Below are 12,299 nucleotides of genomic sequence, written 5' to 3'. Positions count from 1 at the left end.
ACTTCTGCTTTGAAGCACCTGCTGGAGAATATCTATTGAAAAAAGAGCTACCTAATCTCTTTGTAAGATTTGTCTGTACATGTGCTAAAGACATGTTTCTTCTGTTAACATTTTTCCTTGCTAAACACACCTTTATCAGTAATCCTATCTCAGCATATCCCGTTTGGTGGGAGGATTATTTTTGTAGAATAAATTTCTTTCTCACCTGTCTATCATATTTCCAGTCATCCACATGAGAACATAGCTAAGGAAGATTTCCTAAGTGGTGAGTATATTGTAAATTACACTTAACGTCTGTTGTAGTCAAACCATGGGCTTTTATCTACGTATCATTGAATGACCCTATGTTTCAGGGCATGAATTAAGAATTTTAAGGGCATGGTAATCTTGTTAACCTTCAAGAAATTTCTTCACAACATGGGAAAGACACTACAAAGGAGCTTATGGTCCAAGAAGAATATTTAATGGGCTCTTAATTTTGCTGTTGATTTACATGATACAATCTTAGGAGACACAACAATTACTTAAATGTTTATTTTTCATTTCACTCAACAAAAATTTCAACAAGTAGAGTCACTTAATATTGTTTGAGTAATAGTTTTTCTTAGCACAGAATCTCAGAATTTAATAGCTTTAGATTTGTTTAGAAATTAAGACCAAGGTGGTTTTTTTTTTCCACCAGTTTAATAACCAGAGTTCCACTCCTGATGAAGTTAGACCTTTTATGCTAACCTAATATTATGCTTGACAAAGAATGGATAGAGTGTGTTTTTATTCCAACAATATCAGAATATGCTATTTAAATCAAATGTCATTTTCGCTGGGCTGATGGCTTTCTAAAATTAAAAAGTCAAATTTAAATTAAAAAGGTTAATTTGTTGACCTCAACTTTGTTTAATTGTTACTAATGCATTTTATGCTAATTAAGCATGCTTTCTCAGTAATTATAGTAGGGAATAGCAAAGCTTTTAAGGCTCCTACTAATCTAGCACCCTGTGGCTGCATGCTTCTAATTCTTTCATTTTAATGTACCAATTATATGCATTATACAAATAAATATGTCATGAAGAATCTATCATTTCAACAACCCTTGACCTGCAAATGCTTTAAATCATATTAAAAAATATAAAGCAGTATCAATCCTCAAAAACATCGAAAGGAAGAACTGACTAAAACATTATCTGCATTTTCTGATGATGAGACCTTTAAAGGCTCCAAATCAGTTCACCATGTATAATAGTAAATATAATATTTAGGAGGTACAGTGTTACTGTACTCAAAAAATGTTAGTCCTTACACGTGATTTACCATTTCTAACTTTCAGTGCTTCACTTTTAAACTTTTATAGTAGTCTTAAAATTTAGTTCTACTCAATTATACAGCAGTTCTCCTATTTTGCAACTGCATCTCAGTTCTCTGAATAATCAGCACAGACCCAGCCTATTAAAATTATAGAAATGACTGTACTAGAAATTTTTCTAGCGGCCTGCTCTTTGGGAAGAAAGTCTGACAACCTGAAACTGCAGTACAGGTCTCAGTGTATTTTGTAACAGAATAACTGTGTAATTACCTATATCTTTTTGAGACAGTGTGACTGATTGACTGAGTTTTAGTGTGTAAAGGCAGTTTTACAATAACCTAATCTGGACCAGAATTTAACTCTCTGCATATCACACGGTGTAGCTTTCTAGTACGAATATAATCTCTGAACATAGAGTTAGAGATGAGTAGCAGCACCTCAGAACCTCCAGCACAGCAAAGACTCTAGCAATTTTTTCCAAAGCATATGCTCTCAGTATTACTTGTGTGCTACTGTTATGGAAAGTCTCATACTTTAACCAGCAGAAAAGAAAGATTGAAAACTGCAGGCTTATTTGATTCTTTTTATGTTTTTCTTCTTCTGGGTTATTTTAGTATTTAAAAAAAAAAAAAAAAGGTTCAAGGAATTGTGAGGAAAAATCTTATCATCAATAGTTTTGATGCTTTCCACAGTGTTATATTAAACAAAAAGCTCTTTTCATCTTGAAAATGTTAATTTTAGAAAAATGTTGAAAGATTAAATAAGGATGATTTCATTTCTATATTTTTCTACAGTATCAGCTGGAGTACATAAATAGATATAATCACATAATGCATTGGAATATGGTATTTTATGTTTATATTTGACTATGAACCTGTGATATAACATAAATAGAAACAAATACTCATCTGAAATAAACCTAAACTTCTTCTGATTTGTTTGATGTTTTTTTGAACAAGAAAATCCTTTCAGTTGTTTTGATTTAAAGTGAAGATGACTTCTGAAATTCCAGAAGAAACAGATGAAAATTCTTTCAAGTCTATCTGTATTATCATATACATGTGATTTTTCCCAAACATCAGCTCTGAAAAGCAGTTGAGAGAAATTAAATGCAAATGGAATTACATATGTCTCCCCCTTTACAAAGCCCATAAGCAAACAAAAGTTGCCCTTTTTACAAAGCAGAACCGTCTCCCTAATCAGACTAGAAAAAAGACCAACTCTGATGTATGTTATACATAAACTGTAACACAATAGCACTATCAAATTTTTGTCAGGCAATTAAACTTTATGCCAAGCTAATTCAATTTTGCTGCTGTTTTATTAAGTTCTATGAAAAAAACTAAATCTGTTCTCTTCAGTAAATCACAAGTTTCACAAAGCATTCCCTAACTCAGACTCCTTGTTCTGCTATTTTGATATATTAAATATCCAGCAAAGAATTTCCAGGGTCATAAATCTAGAGTGATAAAATTAATCCTATTGCTGAAGAGAAATAAATATTTTATTGCAGTTTTATGAGCTATTGTTCCCTTTTCACTCGAAAGTAGGTGTTGTTTAGTGGTACAAAGACATTTTGCTGCTGAAAAATGTATTAGAAACAGTACAGTAGTAATAGAATTCATATCTACAAAGCTGTTCAGTTCTCAGAATGAAAGTTCAAGAATATCCTAAGGAAAACCTAAAAGACAATATTTTCAATAACAATGCTACACTTATTATTCTTCTTACATTTTAGACTCTAGGAATTATTTTACTGTTATTAGTAATTTTACAATAGAAACTTTCTGAAATTTCACCTGAACAAATCTATACAATCAAATTTACTGAATGTAAATGGAACATGCAACCTCGGAAAGCAGAAATGTTAATCTAATTAATTCTTTATTTTCTTTCCATTTTTTCTTTCTTAAGAGTCTAAGGAAGCGATAAGATTAAAGATGTTCATGCCTTGATTATACCTTGGTCTGAGATGCTAAGCATTTACACTAACGATTCAGTTTATTCAAGCCTGGCACAAGACACACTGCATCTTGAATCTGTATTATCTGAAATATAAAGAATGTGAGTGAGGGCCTCAGGGTCCCTGAATATTGTTTTTCACAATTAAGAAATGGGCTGGGGAGAGAAGAATTAAAGGTAGGAATTTCTGTCGGAGTAGAGACAAATGGACAAGGATGGCAGGGTCTGATCCTATATATTATACTGAGGGAATTTCTTTCATCAAAGTACTGTTGCAGATAAGCAAAGTGGGAGAGTTGTCTGCTGTGATTGCATCTTGTACATTCACAAACATCTAGAATGAGTCTAAATGCTCCATTCTAGTTTGGTAAAAGTTTACCTGAAGTTTGCACAGGCTGTATTGTCTGTAAGGCCCTGGTGACTCAGTTACTTGGTCCAGCGGTTTTGTGTATTGTTTAAAAATTTCTGCAGATCAAGAAATGAAAACGGTAGCGTGGCTAAATCTGAAGAAAACATGACCCATAATGTCTTGACAACATTCTGTAACTGGGAAAATGTATCTGTCCTCAAAAATACACAGAAACACTATAAAGCATCAGATAGATACAAAGCACTCACAGTTTGTTTTTTCCACTTTTTGTGAGCTACTAAGTCAGTTTGTTAACTTTTTCTCTAAAGACCTGATACTTTTTAATGAACACTGCTGATGTTCAAATTTGGAATATATGACAACTTTTCATTTTCTCATAGTTACCAAGTGGAATGACAGATTACTAATTCACAGTTGCAAATTTCAAAGCTTTAGTCCAGGAAGACTGTACAATTGCAGGTAGAAGCTTAAAGCAAGTATTAAATTTACAGAAAGTCAATAGAAGTTTTCAAAATTATCTGTTTGTTGAGCGATATGGAAAAATTTAGGAAGAGAAATGTTATCAGGATAGACTATGATTCAATATTTAGGCTAAATACACACAGGGATCTTAATTCAAATGTATTCTGTGGTCCACTCAAAAAAAGAGGGGGAACACATGTATAATGTTCCTTTTTGCTGATTGTACTTAATGATTTATGTGTTCTCCACTGTCAAATTTTACATTAAAGCCATATCACATACCTGACTCTGCTTTTCTACTTTTAGGGTTTATCAGGAAAAGAGAAGCTGAAGAAGAGGACATGCATAGAGCAGAATAATATTGCAGGCCACTGGTATTGAGGAAAATACTCTTGAGCTCTGAAGGATAGAGCAGCAATATGCAAAAAGGATCACGTTTACCAGTTAACAGGTTTTTTAATATTAAATATTTAAATGTACTTTAGTGAAAGATCTTGAGCAGACGTTACCAAACACCAACCAGGTATGCAGCGCAGGGCTAGACTAGAACTTTTTTTTCTGTCCTGTAACAATGAATATATAGTTATTTTATGAAACATGAAAGGAAAAAATATTGTTAGAGTGCCATCATGGATAAATAGGCTCAGTACAGGGCAAGTCTGACAAGGAGATAAGCTGGGGAGGAACTTAAGCCAGTCTATTTGCTGGAGGTGAAGGAGTCTTATTTACATGATGGAATGGACCATAACAGGCTGAGCTCTACAGGCACCCAACAGTTCAAAAGCAGTTTAGGAAGTACCAGTGGACTATTGTGTTTCACTCCAACATGCAAAACTGCTATAGAACAAGGGTGAACTGCGGTTAATGTTGACAATACTTTACTGATCACATACCAGCACTTGGATAACTAGCCATAAGCACTTTTATTCCAGCAGGGAGGCTAGATTCAGACTATGCCTACTACATCTGACCACCACTACCTTTGACAAGAAACTTACTTCCTGCACACTTCTTACTGCTCAATCCTGTGTAACAGGGTAGATTATTGTCTTTGAAATCTTAATAGTAGAAGTAGTGAAATTTAGCAAACAACTCCAATAATATTTCTTTTTTTGGTAGTCCCAAATGTGCCTTTACCCTCATCCTGAGCTAGTGTTATATTTTTACATTCATTTCTTAGGGCTGAAAACTCTGTTGTGCTACGTATTGCTGTTGAATACCTGCAGCAGCTGTCCTTTCAATGCACTGCTTGCAGCCTTCCTTTTGTTCGGGTGAATGTGGGGGTGTTTTGTTTTTTATCTTTTCCTACTATTGTGATAGGGAAGTTCTTAAATGCAGAAGAATCAGGCGTTTCTAAAACAGAATGGTACTGTCTTGGTAAGCAACCATTTCTGATAGAAGATAGCATAGAAAATGGAAACTGGCACAAGGGAAAATATGTTATGGAAAGCAATGGGGAACTGTGACATATTTTTAATGGTGTGAAATGAAAAGGATTATAGAATAATTATGCTCCTGGTTTATGGCACATAAAATCACACCAATCACTGCTCCTCCTTCTTCTTTTAAGCCTGGAGATAAGTAGAGTTTGTCATTTTTTTGTTTACTAATTTATGAAAAACAATGGATGGTGCTTTTGGTCAGTAAACTTAACATCTTTCCCTAATGCCTGTGAAATATTTAAGAGCTTAAAAAGTGTGACAGAGCTAGTTATGTATTAATATTATTTAGCAGATTGGGGTGTTACTATCAGTTCTTATAGGTCTACTTCATCATTTCTAGTCTGCGGCTCCTTTAGCAATGAGAATATTAAGAAAAACAAAAGATTTCCTACAGCGTTTATCTGGTTATGTCAAATTAGACCATCACCTGCAAGTGAGTGAGTTAGTGTTGTGGTTTAATCTCAGTCGGCAACTAAGCACCACGCAGCCGCTCGCTCACTCCCCCCCACCCGGTGGGATGGGGGAGAGAATTGGAAGAGCACAAGTGAGAAAAAACTCGTGGGTTGAGATAAAAACAGTTTAATAATTGAAATAAAATGATAATAGTAATATGATGATAATAATAATAACACACAAAGCACAGTGATGCACAGTACAATTGCTCACCACCCGCCAACCAATGCCCAGCCAGTCCCCGAGCAGCGGCCCCCCCGGCCAGCTTTCCCCAGTTTATGTGCTGAGCATGACGTCACATGGTATGGAATGTCCCTTTGGCCAGTTTGGCTGTGCCCCCTCCCAGCTTCTCGTGCACCTCCAGCCTTCTCAGTCAGTAGAGCATGGAAAACTGAAAAGTCCTTGGCTAATGTAAGCATTACCTAGCAACAACTAAAACATGGGTGCATTATCAACTTTGTTCTCATCCTAAATCCAAAACACTGTACCAGCTACTAGAAAGGAAATTAACTCTATCCCTACCAAAACCAGGACAGTTAGCTTAGCACATTAACCTGGTTGTTCAGTGAGATCCTTTTAAAATCTAGGCAAGTTAATAAAAATAGCTTTTTCAAGTGTTATTTTTATTTTTATTCCTTAACAATGAAACTGTCCATTTTTACACTTCTGCTCAAAGGCAAAAGGGACTCTCAGCCCCTGTTAGTCCATGTCCCAGACAGCAGCAAGTGCAGTAAGACAGTTCAAGTTCTCAGCTGCCAAATCAGACAAAATCCTTCTCTGGCTACCATGTATGAAGGCAGGAATTAATACTTCCTAGAAATAAGTGTTGAAATCTCACCAGGGATGTGTTTCTTCTGGCTTTTTAAGGGATGAGGCAAGTTGTAAATTTTTTGTAATCTTTTTACCACTTTATCCAACTAGCAACTCCATCTGGATCTGCACAAACAAGCAAAACCATGAAGGTGGAAGAGGGCATATATACCTTGAAATATGCACTTTTTTAATGCTTCGTTATTTTGTTCCCATGAAACTCATTGTGAAGGCTTTCCAAGGGAAACAGAGACACCATTGCTGGTAAGCACAGAAAGGAAAAGTTAAAATACTCATATTGACTTCTTCCCTTTTCCTTCCCCTGTGCCCCTGGCTAGTCCCATCATAAAACATAGTGCAGCTTTTTCAATTATTAAAGAAGGATTTTTTGGAGACGTGAAGGGAGATTGTTCTGTGGAATAAGCAGTACAGCCTTATAAATCTGCAGGTTCTCAAAATGCATTTAGACTCTGCTGAAGTGGTGGAGCTGACCATTCTGTTAGTTTTTTTCATTCAGTGGATTGTATTACACCTCATCGAACATTAAAGATGAGCATTGCCCTTCCAGGATATTAGCAGATGCAGAGAAAATCATCGTTATAAAAACAAGAGCTCCATCTTGGGTGTATTATTAGAAACTATTTTATATAATAAAACCTTCAGAGTACATTTTTTTTTACTGATCGAACTTACGTAATGAATGGCTACAGGTAAGAATCTCAGCTCTGTATGAATGCATAATCCCCAGCACAAATAAACTGCTGGCTATTGGCGTGGTACCCAGCAGAAAATGATTATGAAAGTTTATGGCAACAAATCCTGTCATAAAAAAGTCACTATGTTTTTTATTTGAAACAATATTGTCACAAAACCACATTTCAGCCCTTTAAAAAACCTCTTTACAAGATTTAACGTGTCCAGTGTAGGTTCAACAGTAAAGTCTGTAATAAACTGCAAACTCTTAGTAGCTGAGCTGAATTTGACTTTTACATTCAATAATAATGGATTTAATGGTAACGAAGAACAATTTTTTCATTAGGCAGATTAATGTTTTGATGATGGATCTAGATGTGTATTTCAGGTTTATCTAAATCTGTAAAAAAACAGTTTTAAAAAATGTTTTACTTGTTAAGGGAACTGTGGCATCCCTGTTAAAAGAATCAGCTTAGTTTTATACTCTTATGACATTTATAATAGAGATTTAAATAATTCACTTTGAAAGAGGACTTTTCTTTCAATACACTTTTGCCAAGTTCTACCTATTCACTGAAACTTCTTTTAACAAGCAGAAGTTAAGAAGCAATATGTTATCAGAATGAGTCAGGATTATGCGAGATTTTTTTTTTCTTCAGATACTCTTTTAGACTTTTTGTTGATGGGAGTAGTTTGGCCACCCTGCTTTTCTCCTTTACAGCTAAAATGACACTGGACAGAGAGCACTTGAAACACCTCAAAGGTGTGCACAGACAAGATGCTGTAAAAACAAAGGTCATTCCCAACACCTTGCCTAATTCTTATTCCCAGAATGCTGGTTTTGGTAATTTGAAAAATATGGGGTTTTTTCTTGAATTTTAAATTAACTTGGAAAGAAAGGTGTGACCTTTTTTTTGTTTGGATTTAAAAAAAATATTTTTGGTAAAATTTTTTGCTGTTTGAAATGCAAAATCATTTCCCAGGTTTTTTTAGTGAAATAAATTGTAAAAGTTGAACAAAATGATACTTTTTCATTCAAAAATATTAACAAATGTTTGAAGCAAAATAATTTCTGCAACACTATGCCCTTTTCTGGAAATGTTCTTTTCCCTGTAAACTGCCATTACTTAAATTGATGTATCTCTTCAGAAATTTCAAATGCACATGATGAACTGAAGTAAAGATTTAAAACCCATTGGAAAATGTGTACCTGGCCACTACAGTACATGAGATCGTGGTGTTTGCTTCTGCCAAAGTTCAATACGGACGCTACTGTCTTGTTGCAGAGCCAAGTAGGGTTTTAGTACAGATGCAGCTGGCTGGAGTTAAACGGCTGATCAAATTTAAGCTTCCCTGTGACTCTCAAAAGGAGTATGACACTGAGTGGGGAAAAAACTGACATATGGCCTCATGAGAAATGATTGCAATTAGAAAACATAGAGGAAGTGAATGAATGGTCCTTGTATGTAAAAGACACTGCCAGACAAACTTCTAATTAAAACATTCAGGCCATAAGCTCATTACTTTTAAGAGTAAGTGTCTCACAAGCTGAATAAGAGCTGTGTCCATAGTGAGAGCTGTAACTGAGTATTCCAATTTCTGAGAAATTTACTGTGTAGTTTGAGTGGTAGTCTATTGATCTTCAATTTCACATGGGGAATTTTGTGGACCAAAAGTATAATTTCTTACAAGGGTCCAAAGTCTAGCTTAGTTTTGTTCCTTGACAGCTTTTTTCTCAAGGGGAACTGGTGAACTCAAACCTCAGGGCTAGGAGTTATATCCCCCAGTGGGTGCATCCTGAAGTTTTCAAGCAAGTAGATTGTGACTGTTATCTGCTGAATGTGTTTAAACAGAAGCAGGCTTTTCACAGGGATATTCTGACAAGTAAGTTTTCCTTCTGATCACAGTGGGCTGCTAAAACAGTGATGTCTTAAATTTTTCAGGGCTGCATATAGTCCATACCCAAATCCACTGAAGTCAACACAAAAACTCCATCAGGAATCTTTTTGGCTTAGACCTATTTGGGGCATGTGAACTGTGTTCTCTGTTTTTCATCATAGAATCACAGAATCATAGAATGGTTTGGGTTGGGAGGGACCTTCAAAGATCATCTAGTCCAAGCATCCTGCCATGGGCAGGGACACCTTCCACTAGATCAGGTTGCTCAAAGCCCCATCCAACCTGAGCTTGAACACTTCCAATGACAAGGGATACACAAGTTCTCTGGGCAACCTGTTCCAGTGTCTCACCACCCTCATTGTAAAAAATTTCTTCTTTATAGCCAATCTAAATCTATCTTCTTTCAGTTTAAAAGCATTGCCCCTTGTCCTGTCACTACAGTCCCTAGTAAAAAATGTCGTTCCATCTTTCCTATAAACCCCCGCTATTGAAAGTCCACAAGAAGGTCACCCTGGAGCCTTCTCTTCTCCAGGCTGAACAACACCAGTTCTCTCAGCCTTTCTTCATAGAAGAGGTATTCCAGCCCTCTGACCTTTTTCGTAGTCCTCCTCTGGATTCACTCTACAGTTCCAGTTCTTTCCTATACTGGGGAACCCAGTGTACCCAGTGTAGTATACACTCTCTTCTACTCTCAGCAATCTGTACCATTTAATAGTGGTTTTGACAGTGCGCTTTTAGGTGGTTAATTTATTAACAGGTTTCAGAATTATTCTTAGGTTTCAGATCTTGATCCAGAGTTTTTTTGTGTATAAGACTCTGCTCTACTTACATGTACCTGTGGTTTCTTCAATATTAAGCAAACTCACTAAAGATGTCCACCATGACCTACAAATCTCAGGGAGATGTACAGTCCAGTAAGCAGTATCCTCATTAGCATAGCTATGAAGGATCTAATTATACACCTTCTTATGGCTTTTTGCTTATTACAGCTGATTTTTAGGGTAAGTTAATTTTAAAACATCTACGTTAGGATTTGTGGTTGTTCAGCATGTTTGGTAAGCCACAGTCATTACTCCAGCAACTGTGGAAACCCACTGCACATGCTCTAACACAAGACTACATGACTAGAAACCACAGATGCCCACCTTGTTTTCAGAGCTACTTTCTGTTCTTTTTTGGATATCACAATTAGATTCTGGACAGAATCCCATTAAAACACACAACCAAAGATTAATTTGTCCATGTCTAAAAATCTTTCATATAGTGAGAGGTTTGGGATTCTATGAAAAAGTTTTGTTGGCACTAAACCAGCAAATACATACACACACACACCCCCCACACACACCCCCCTCTATATTTATCAGCTTTGCTTTCTGGAACTGTGAAGAGGATAAACGCTTCATAAAACCTCCTGCCACAGAACTAAACATATTGAAATGGCTTTTTATGGAGATATTGAAACAACAACAAACAAAATACACGGGGCTTGTTTCTCCTGAGGGTTCAATTATTTTGAGTGCTGGTAGCAAACTTTGATTGATAAATCTAACCTTTCCTTTCCAGGCAATAGTTTGATCACATAGTGATGAGAAAGAGTTAGAGAATGGAAGAATAATATTTGGATTGCAACAGAATAATGAAAATGCAGAGGATGCCTTTGACTTTTACAAGGTGAGGAATGATTTCCTGTTTTGATTGTGTGATGGCAAGAATCTCTTCTAAGAGCAGGCAAGTCTGGGCTTTGTATGATGTTCTTAAATTATTTTTCAAAACTTATAAGATTTCTCCAGCTTTCCAACTAGAAATTCATAATACATCCAAAATGCAATTCAAGCTATAGTGGCAACATACGTTTTTCAGTAGCACAAATGACTGATGAAGTGGTGTGGTGACCACACATCATATGTGAAATATGAACTAAGAAAGAAACTCCCCAGCCCACAGGGAAAACCAGGCAGCCTTTCTATCCAAAACAAATTTATGATGTTTTCTAACTGGGCTTACACAAATAAACTCATCAAGGATGTCCCTCGTGACCTGATTTGACACCTTTATACATCTTTTTAATTGTCTGTTTACACCATTTTTTTCACTCTTCCCTTCTAAAATACTTCTTAGCAACCTGAAATCCTCCATCATTATTTTCGTCAAATCTTCTCCTTCCTTTTCATGTAGAAGAAAGAGAAGCTATCAATAAAACAAAATTAAGATAGACCATTTAGGGTTTTTTTATCATCGTAAGTTCCTTTCCATAAGATCCTTCTTCACTACAGACAAGGGAGGTATGCCTAACCTTATAAGCAATTCCACTGGGGGGAAAAAAAAAAAGAGAGAGAGAGAAAAAGCAAAATTTGACTTTAAAATATAAACTTGATCATCAAGTTTTATTTTGAAAATAAATCACTTAACAACGTTTAAAGCTGTGTTGTTTAAATGTTTTCCAGTTCACACAAGCAGCCATAGACTATTATTTTGAAATGCCTGAATATTTTTGGAATCCAGTAAAGTAATGGTTTCATTGCCTTTCATTAACACTGTTCCTTTCTGATCCATAAAATATTTTTTGTGGTTTGTGAGAGCATTTCATAAGTAATTTTAAAAATAAAAATCTTAAGTGAAGAATTAGCTACACCATCCAACTCAATCCACTCCAATAAGCAAAAATTTATAGAAAAAGGTATTTTATATATCAGAGTAATAGTAGTGCAGAAGACAGAGAAGGCAGACAGATGCATTACTAACTGGTCGAAGGAAGGCACTTTGCAATGCAGCTGTTTTAACCTGAACATTGAAGTAAGAGTCGAGCATGGACATGAAAACAGTAGCATTTACCAGCTTCCAGATATGGTGTATCAGAATGCTTAAAGCCAAATTAAAGTTGCCTTTAGCAAAGGTATGCTGTTGCAAA

The sequence above is a fragment of the Aptenodytes patagonicus genome, chromosome Z (genome assembly GCF_965638725.1).
Source record: "Aptenodytes patagonicus chromosome Z, bAptPat1.pri.cur, whole genome shotgun sequence".
NCBI lineage: Eukaryota > Metazoa > Chordata > Aves > Sphenisciformes > Spheniscidae > Aptenodytes > Aptenodytes patagonicus.
The sequence above is the reverse complement of the archived record's forward strand: the minus strand, read 5'-3'. Positions refer to the sequence as shown.